The sequence below is a fragment of the Electrophorus electricus genome, chromosome 6 (assembly GCF_013358815.1).
Source record: "Electrophorus electricus isolate fEleEle1 chromosome 6, fEleEle1.pri, whole genome shotgun sequence".
NCBI lineage: Eukaryota > Metazoa > Chordata > Actinopteri > Gymnotiformes > Gymnotidae > Electrophorus > Electrophorus electricus.
This window is the reverse complement of record NC_049540.1, coordinates 26,227,034-26,235,354: the sequence shown is the minus strand read 5'-3', so window position 1 is coordinate 26,235,354 and position 8,321 is coordinate 26,227,034.

Below are 8,321 nucleotides of genomic sequence, written 5' to 3'. Positions count from 1 at the left end.
TTGTTTAATATCATAATCTTTTCCATTCACACTTCAGTTCAAGAAAAGATACTTGGTGGACTCACCAAGCAATTCTAATAGGATCAAATATTTTTGGTCAGTCACCCGACCATTAAGTTAGATCCATTTCAATGCTCACTGGAGCGTGTGAACAAATAGATCTGTATAGCAGTCCAGGCCAAAGTAAAAACGAATGGCTCTGCTGCAGGCCTGAGTTATTGCTCTGGAGCTCTGAGGCATTGTGATTTTATGGTCTGCCATGGCACACATAAAGATCAGCTCACAAAGAGAGGGAGAGACAGAGAGAGAGAAAGAGGAAGGGAGACAGAGAAGGAGCCGGCTGTCTTCCCCGTTCCTCAGCCGCGCGACGTCTAAGATGCATGCGGCAATGCTTTCGTTCAGCCTGAAGACCCCTATCCCTCCATTCAGAGCCGGGTGAAACCCCCCGATGACTCCGTTCACACCCTTTGCCCTGCTGCCGCCGTGTGAATGCCCAGACTGCTCTGCCATTTCCACACACCTTTATCTGGAAAGCACAACGTATGCAGTGTGTGGGTGTCCACCATCTAAGAGCCAGGTGAATGGCTCTCTTTAATTTGTCCTTACAATTTTCTGTACAATAGATTGATTTTTTGTGGGGTTCTTGAGGCTTGCCAGTAGGAATAGGCCCCATCCCACCTGTTGCAGCCAATATACTCTATGCAGTGCCGGATCTGATAAAAAGCTCTGTGAACTATGATAGTGAAGATCAAATTGATAATCAGCCATAAAGGACTTGTTTTATATACACACACACACACACACACACACACATACACACACACACACACACACACACACACACACACACACACACACACACACACACATATATATATATATATATATATATATATATATAGCCTTGAATTATAATTCAGTACAAGGTTATGTCTTGCTTAATTTATACTATTTCGTCTAATTTAATGTAATAAATGTTGCTGTGCATAATGTATTATGCAAATTGACAAGCATGCAGTACAAAAATCATCGCAGTTGTCTCTCTTGGTGATGCAGTTCCCACAGTGATGCCTAGCCATGTGTTCCTTTGCTTTGGCTCTGTTCTTGCTCCACCCTTGATTTGTCTTAGCTGTTTCTTGTTTTGCCCTGTGTATTTATTTCTTGTGTTTTTTGGACTTTGATGATGCTCATGACACTATAGTTGTGTCTAGGTTTTCACCTGCGGTTGCACTAAGGGCGCTTCTGTGTAGCGCCTTGTTGCCTGGTTTGCCGCTAGCCTGTCCTGTGTTTGGTTTGCTCCTTCAGACTGTTAGTTTCCTACTCTGGGTTCTCTCTGCTTAGTTTTCGTGTTTTGCTTTCTTACATTTGTAATGTATTCCGGTTTTGTTTCTTTATTTGAATCCCTTAGCTTTTTGACCCTGGGCCGTCCTCATTACTGTGATTCTGGATATGCCCTCAATAAAAGTGGTTCTCAGTGTGTGCGTCCTACCTCCATTCGCTCTTCATTACATAAAGCTGAAGCTACTTCTCTTAAAAAATGAATTATGCAGCATTTCTGTACTTTCTATTTTCTACAAAGCCTGACTATTTGAAATTGCCGTACCATAGCTGTAAGTAAAAAGTACAAATGAGGCAGAAAGGATGGGAGCATGAAATGGCAAAGGAGTTAGGAGTTTATTTTTACCCAACGCAGCATATAACACTTTGAACTTTTACTTAATATTTGTTCCTATTACTACTTACTTGACGCCCCTGCACATATAGCAGCAACACTTGAACTAGTACAGAGCAGGACTTGTGCAGTGTACGAGGCGCTCAAAATTATGTCCTCGAATGGTGGAGCGATGAATGCCTTGCAAGCCTAAGTGAGAACTCTGGTTGATTATGAGACAAAGAGATAGAGTGGGAGAGAGAGACAGACAGAATGACAGACAGACAGACAGACAGACAGACAGACTGCTCTCCCAGCAATGCTACTGTTGTGGAAGGACCAATCTCACGGAGGGACTTCCATGCCCAGTGTCTGGTGAAAAAGAGGTTTTCTAAAGGGGACCAGACAGCAATCTTCTTTCTCCCGAGCGAGTTGTGGAGGACAGGATCAGACTTTATATAGATTGTAATTGTTTCTCCTCCTTCCCACTCCTTTTTTTTTCTCCTTTTTTTTTGGGCGGGATTCAGCAGCACAAGGTCATCGCTCTTCTCCTGCTCCGAACTTGCTTTATTGTTTCCCCAGGTCACAGGGGCCGACACATATCACAGCTATTATTCTGCTCTAACAAATGGCTGTCCGCTGCTTTGATGTATGGTTCCCTTTTTGAGCCGCTTCCATAATACCCTTGACAGATTTTTTTTCTTGCTCTCTTTTTCTGATGATCTATCTTTGTTCACTTTTTTCTTCCCTTTTCAGCCATCCTTTTAAATCTGGAAATTATGTGATGGCATGATTGATAATTGCACTTGTGACAAAGAATCAGTTTTAAATGGCAATGGAAATGCACAATGATGTATCGCTTGGGAAATCTCTTTAAAATCTCATTTTATGTCGAATCAGATTTAGTTGCATATAGTTATTTTTTTCCTAATTCATTACTGTACGTTCATTGGGTGTAACCTCACAACTGGTGCAATTGTTCCTCTTTGGGGACAGCAGTGTGTCACGTGTTAAGGTCTAAAAGCTCAAAATGCATATGAGTGAATTTGCATCTACATTTGGGTGAAATGTTTCATTCATTAAAAAGCAATTTTACCTCCGGCTAGGATTTTAGCTCACATCAAACTGGCAGCACAGGGGACTCTGCGTGGCGTGGTCTTTAATGAGCTTCTCGTGCTAAACTTGGGAGGAGGGTCTCTTCAGACTCGAGTTGCACTGCCGTTTGGCCAAGCGTTCGCCTTTCCGCGAGATTTCCATAAGCATGAGGACTTTATTGTCTGCTGCACCGCAGGTAACAGGAGTTTCGCATGGGTTACCAGTGGGCCAAACATTTGGAATCCTGCTCCGTGCGTGCCAAGGTTGGGCCCCTCTGAGGCGCTGCTTGGGTGGGTTTGTTTAGCTCCCTGCGGCTAGCTTTGAGCTCATTACTGAAAGCCCCAAACCGCACCTCGGCTGGTGAATTATTTATGCAGGCTGCCGCATGGTCAGGGGCTCTCGTGCTTCACGGTGTGTGCAGCTTTTTAATTAAACGGAGCCAGTCACCCTTAGACAGGCCACCAGGACAGGCAGGCTTACGGGGCTGATCCAGGAAAATGTTACACACACATTCGGGACACAGTCAACTACAAGGGAACCACCACGAAGTGCTAGAGACCTGTATCATATATTTACATGGGGTCCAAGTCGGGGTATTGTATACAGTTCAGTGCTGCGTACTCACTGACTGGAGTGAGTGCACTACAGAGCTAAATCCAGCATGCATGTCCTGAGCAGAAAAGCAGTGTTGGTGATGTGCAGGACATCATAATTCTACAACCAATAAAATGGCTATAAATTGTGCAACCGACATGAAGGTGCAATATCGCGGTATGGAACACAGCCATTGATGGCATTTACAAAGCAAGTAATAATCATTATTCTCCAAAGCCAGCAAGAGAACAGCTTCAGGCAACGACGCAGCCAGTTGCAACAGCGTCTAACTGCAAACTCACAGAGGTCAGCCGAAGCTGAAGAAGCGCTGGATGCCGTTGCTAGCCTTGTAACAAAGCGTTTCATTACTACAGAGCAGCACAGTGATGCCTTTCTCATAATGACTTGGTGAGTTAATGAATACCGCTCTGACGGAGTCATTTAACTGTATGGTCCTCGCTGTGCATCACACGAGGGACATGCTACCCTCTTAGTGCACATTATCTAGACGAATGTCGAACCAGCACAATATTCTCAGATGTAAATAAACTCGACTGGCAAAATTACTCAGTTTTGCTATACTTTTGAGCTGTGGGTCATAACACTAGAATAGAAAAAGAAAAAACAACCAATGGATATGCAAAAATATAAATAAATGCAGAAAGATCAACAAATGATTAAATATTTATTGCCAAACTAATAGACAAACATCTGAGATGTTGAGCCTTGGAATAGCTTGGTTTTATGTCTTTGTAAGTTGTTTACCAGCGGGGAAAACGGCGAGGATTGCAGGGCACTCTGTCACCTGAGCTAACCGTCGATGAAACAGCATTTGAGATATGCAGGAGGAGAGGCAGCTACAGGTGTGACCTGGAATAAACAGGACAGTAGAAACCACGGTAAAAAGTCAGTCCTGTCAGAGCTGAGAAGATGAACGGGTAAGTTCATGACCCTCCAGCCCTTCTCCAACACACACACGCACGCACGCACGCACACACACACACGCGCACGCACGCACACACACACACACACGCACGCACGCACACACACACGCACGCACACACACACACATGCATGCGCACATACGCACGCACGCACGCATGCACACGCGCACGCGCGCACACACGCACGTGCACGCACGCGCACGCACACACACGCACGGCCGCACACGCACACGCGCACACACACACACACACACACACACACGCACACACACACACACACACACACACACACATACATTTCAGCAGTGCCACTGTCATTTGCTAAGTGCTGCGAGATGGAAAGAAGGAAAACAGGAAGAAAACGTGTCTCTGTCTCACTTGTGTATACACTTCCAGATGACCTCCATAATGAGCATATGATCACAAGCCAGTATCCACACTCTAATTCCTTAGCCAGCAGTAATCTGCATAGTATTAAATCAACCCCAGATGAGTCCTGCTCATCGAACCATATTAGCACCTCACCAATGTGAAGCACTTTCAGCTGGGAACGCCTGAGTTTCACACACTGGATGGTTTCAAAAAAAAAGTTCTGCTGTGATCAACATGTACTAAGTCACAGAGGATGAGGATGTGGAATTAACATTATTTCTCATATCCACGACCATTTTCAGATCATCTGTTGCACACAGCACTGAAATAGTCATTTGCCCTGACACAATGACTCTGTTAACCACCATTACCGGACAAACACGTAGACGCGTTGCGTGCATGTGTACATAGGCGGGCGTGCGATCGTGTATACATGCGTGTTCGCTCAAGGTTAGCACTCTCCTCCCACGTTAGAGGGCCCATAAAAGATACAGAGCGAGGGTAAATGGAGATCAGGAGTCAAACGCTCACAAGCGTGCTAAATTATCTGCGGAAATCAACACTGTCCTCATTAATTACACAATAGGCCGTTAGTCATTTCCCTCTCCATATCCACCACCCCTGTGCCGTGTTGTGATGAAAGAAGAAGCTGCCTTTGCCTCTGACATTGCTACCGAAACAGGCACTGATAACATGGTGAGTGACTCAAGCTCACCTTCAACTCTCCTGCTCCTGATTGTGTGGGTGAGTCACGGCACCCCTCCTGCCTCATGCACCACCACTCTCCCGCACCCAGTTTGTTGCTGTTGCTATTTAGCCTGTCAGTTCATTTATTTATTGCACTGACGGTAAAGTGACGAGCTGTGTACGCAGGGTGCCCGGTGATTCTTTTTTGGGTTGCTTACTTTATGTGTGCAGGTGTGTGAGGGTGTGGGGGTGTGTAGGTGTGTGTCTCAGAAATCCCCGTCTGCTTACTTGTAGGACATATCGAGTGCACAGACAGGGAAAAAAAAACAAAAAACAAAACTCAGGTCTATTTAATTACATTACAAATAAAAAAAAAAAGTGAAATGTCAAGACTACAAAATATCAGAAATGTGAGTGATGAAATTGATGAGCACATACTCTTACAATAAGACTATTATTAAACTTCTCTGTATAGTATCCTATAGTAACCTAGTCTAGGTTAAATAATATATTGAAGACTTAGATCTAAGATGTCCTTCCATTCATGCCCAACAGGCATTGGCTTGTAATCAGTGTTTCTGTGACATTACTTGACCATCTTTGCCACTAAAACCATGTTTCACTGGACTACTATTTTTAACTCAAACCCTACTTAACTTAATTGGAAATGCAAACCCGAATCCAGTCCATCTTTGACGGCAAGGAAGCAAAAGGAAGGAATGGATGGAAGGGTAATCCATGCAGGCTGATGCAGCCTTCCGCAGATGCTGCTGCGTACTGAGTGTTTGTCCTGCGCTCAGGAATACGCACGGAGCCCATCCGTCCTTTCCCGGCATGGATGGATTACTCCTGGCCCGCCATGCTTTGACATTTACAATATGCATTTTATTATTGGAACTGATCCCTGAATTAGTGTTGGTATTGCAAATCTGCACAGACGCGCACGTTCCAGGCAGGCAATGACCCTGTGTGTTTCACCCTGACCTTTATTTAACACACAAATCCTGCACACTGAGCTCCACCACACTGGCAAATGGAATTGACAGTGACGTATGGCAGCAAGCGGCTCAAGCGCATAACTGAAAGCTTTGGGGCGGGGGGGTGTTCTCTCTACATCTCGATTTCAGGCGATGACACACTCAGAACTCCCCTCTTAATTATTAGTGCACAACAAGATATCATCACCAATAATGACCCTTCAAGAATTCACGTTTATAATTACCGAGGAGAAGGAGAAGAAGAAATATGGTGGACATCAGTTCCATTACAAACAATTCCGAATTCTAAAAGAGATATTCCTGAAAGGAATCCTTAAAAAGGCTTTCATAAAAATAACATAGAGGATCCCAGGACTTGAAAGGCTAAAATTCCTGTTTATAGACTTATTTTATAAGAAAACATACCAGGAATCTTGTCTATCAGAAATGGGAAAAGAAATGGATCAAACACTTAGACTGCAGAGCCAGCGGACCTTTCAAAAGTTCCTCATCTGCTCAGCCACTCTGCTGTACTGTGGAAGGAAAGGCTTGCGGTCATGTTTCCATGGTCACAGTCATCAAGGAAAAAACAACATGCAGAATGCAAATCTCCAGCAGACCAGTGCAAGGAGGTTAATGAATTGTGAATAGAAATCCAACAAACAAACAGGACTGTTTACCTAATAAGCCTTAAAACAAATGCATGAGGTGAGCTGATGCAATAGAGGGAAAACTCCAGTCACAGCTAAAATTGCGCCCACATTGCAATTCCACAAGCCATGCTCAGAAACATCGCCTTCCACATAGCTACAGTTGCCCTGCTGAGCTAAACAAGATCACACACCAACTAGCTCACCCCTAGACCAAGACCAAGGTGATGTCATCCAACGCAACCGATCACATCTCACGCTCAACTCTCTCTGCTCCATTGCAAGTCAAAAGGTAAGTGGTTTGGTTCTAAAGTAACTCTACTGATATTTAATTTTCCAGTATATTCCAATTCAAAAGCTGTGTGAAGTAATCAGTTTCTTTGTGCAGTCCACCTTGAAGTGTACAGTGCATGCAACTAGTAGAAATGTTTTATAAAAATGACAAAAAAAGGCAGGTAGATTAGAGACGGCTTGTCATTTTCTGTAACAAAGTGTAAAGTAAACATAGACTGTAAAAGTAAAACCAGTGTTTTTTCACAAGAAGGCAGACATGGTCCAACATGACAAACACTCACAGCCACCTCTGGAACTGCAAAAATTATCAAGTGGTAATGTGTCATATGTTCAATTAGAAATGTGTTGAGTGAAATATGCCACCAGTTGCTGTGTCATTATTTAAGTTTTAATTATTTTTGCTTCATTTCTGGTGAAGATGGAGACCAGTGCTGCCTGGGGGTCCACGCCCCCGTGAAGCACTGCTCCTCATCCTCTCCCTCTGCAACGCTGCTGACAGGTACCCAAAGGGGACAAAAAAGTGTCACAAGGGACAAAAAAAGTAATTTAATAATTAACAAGCGTACACAAGAACAGCAACGGAAATAAATGATGGCGGTGAAAAGGAGGACAATGAGTCGACATTAACAATCAGGTCTGCGGGTGACTAACGAGCTAGGCCGCAAACCTTTTAATTAGCAGCCCTCTGGACGGCAGGGTGATTAATGAACACAATTTTATTTAAGCTTTGCTGTGAATTAATACTAAATTGACATTTAATGAAAATTACTTACCACCATCAGAATTAAAGCCGCTTACAGCCTTGAAGACAATAGTTTCTGTGGTAAATGATCTGACCACCGTTAAAACTAGTAAAGAAATAAAAGGAATTAATGCATATTCAACGTAGCAAACATTTTAGGCTTGTTTGATTTATATTACCTCCTGAGTGAGCCTCGCTCACTGTAAGCTAATACATTTATACATATTCATGAACATGTAAATGCACAATTTGGTACATCTATATAACTTTGGATATTTTATGGCACTTCCTCCCATGGCTTTCATTTATTAATCA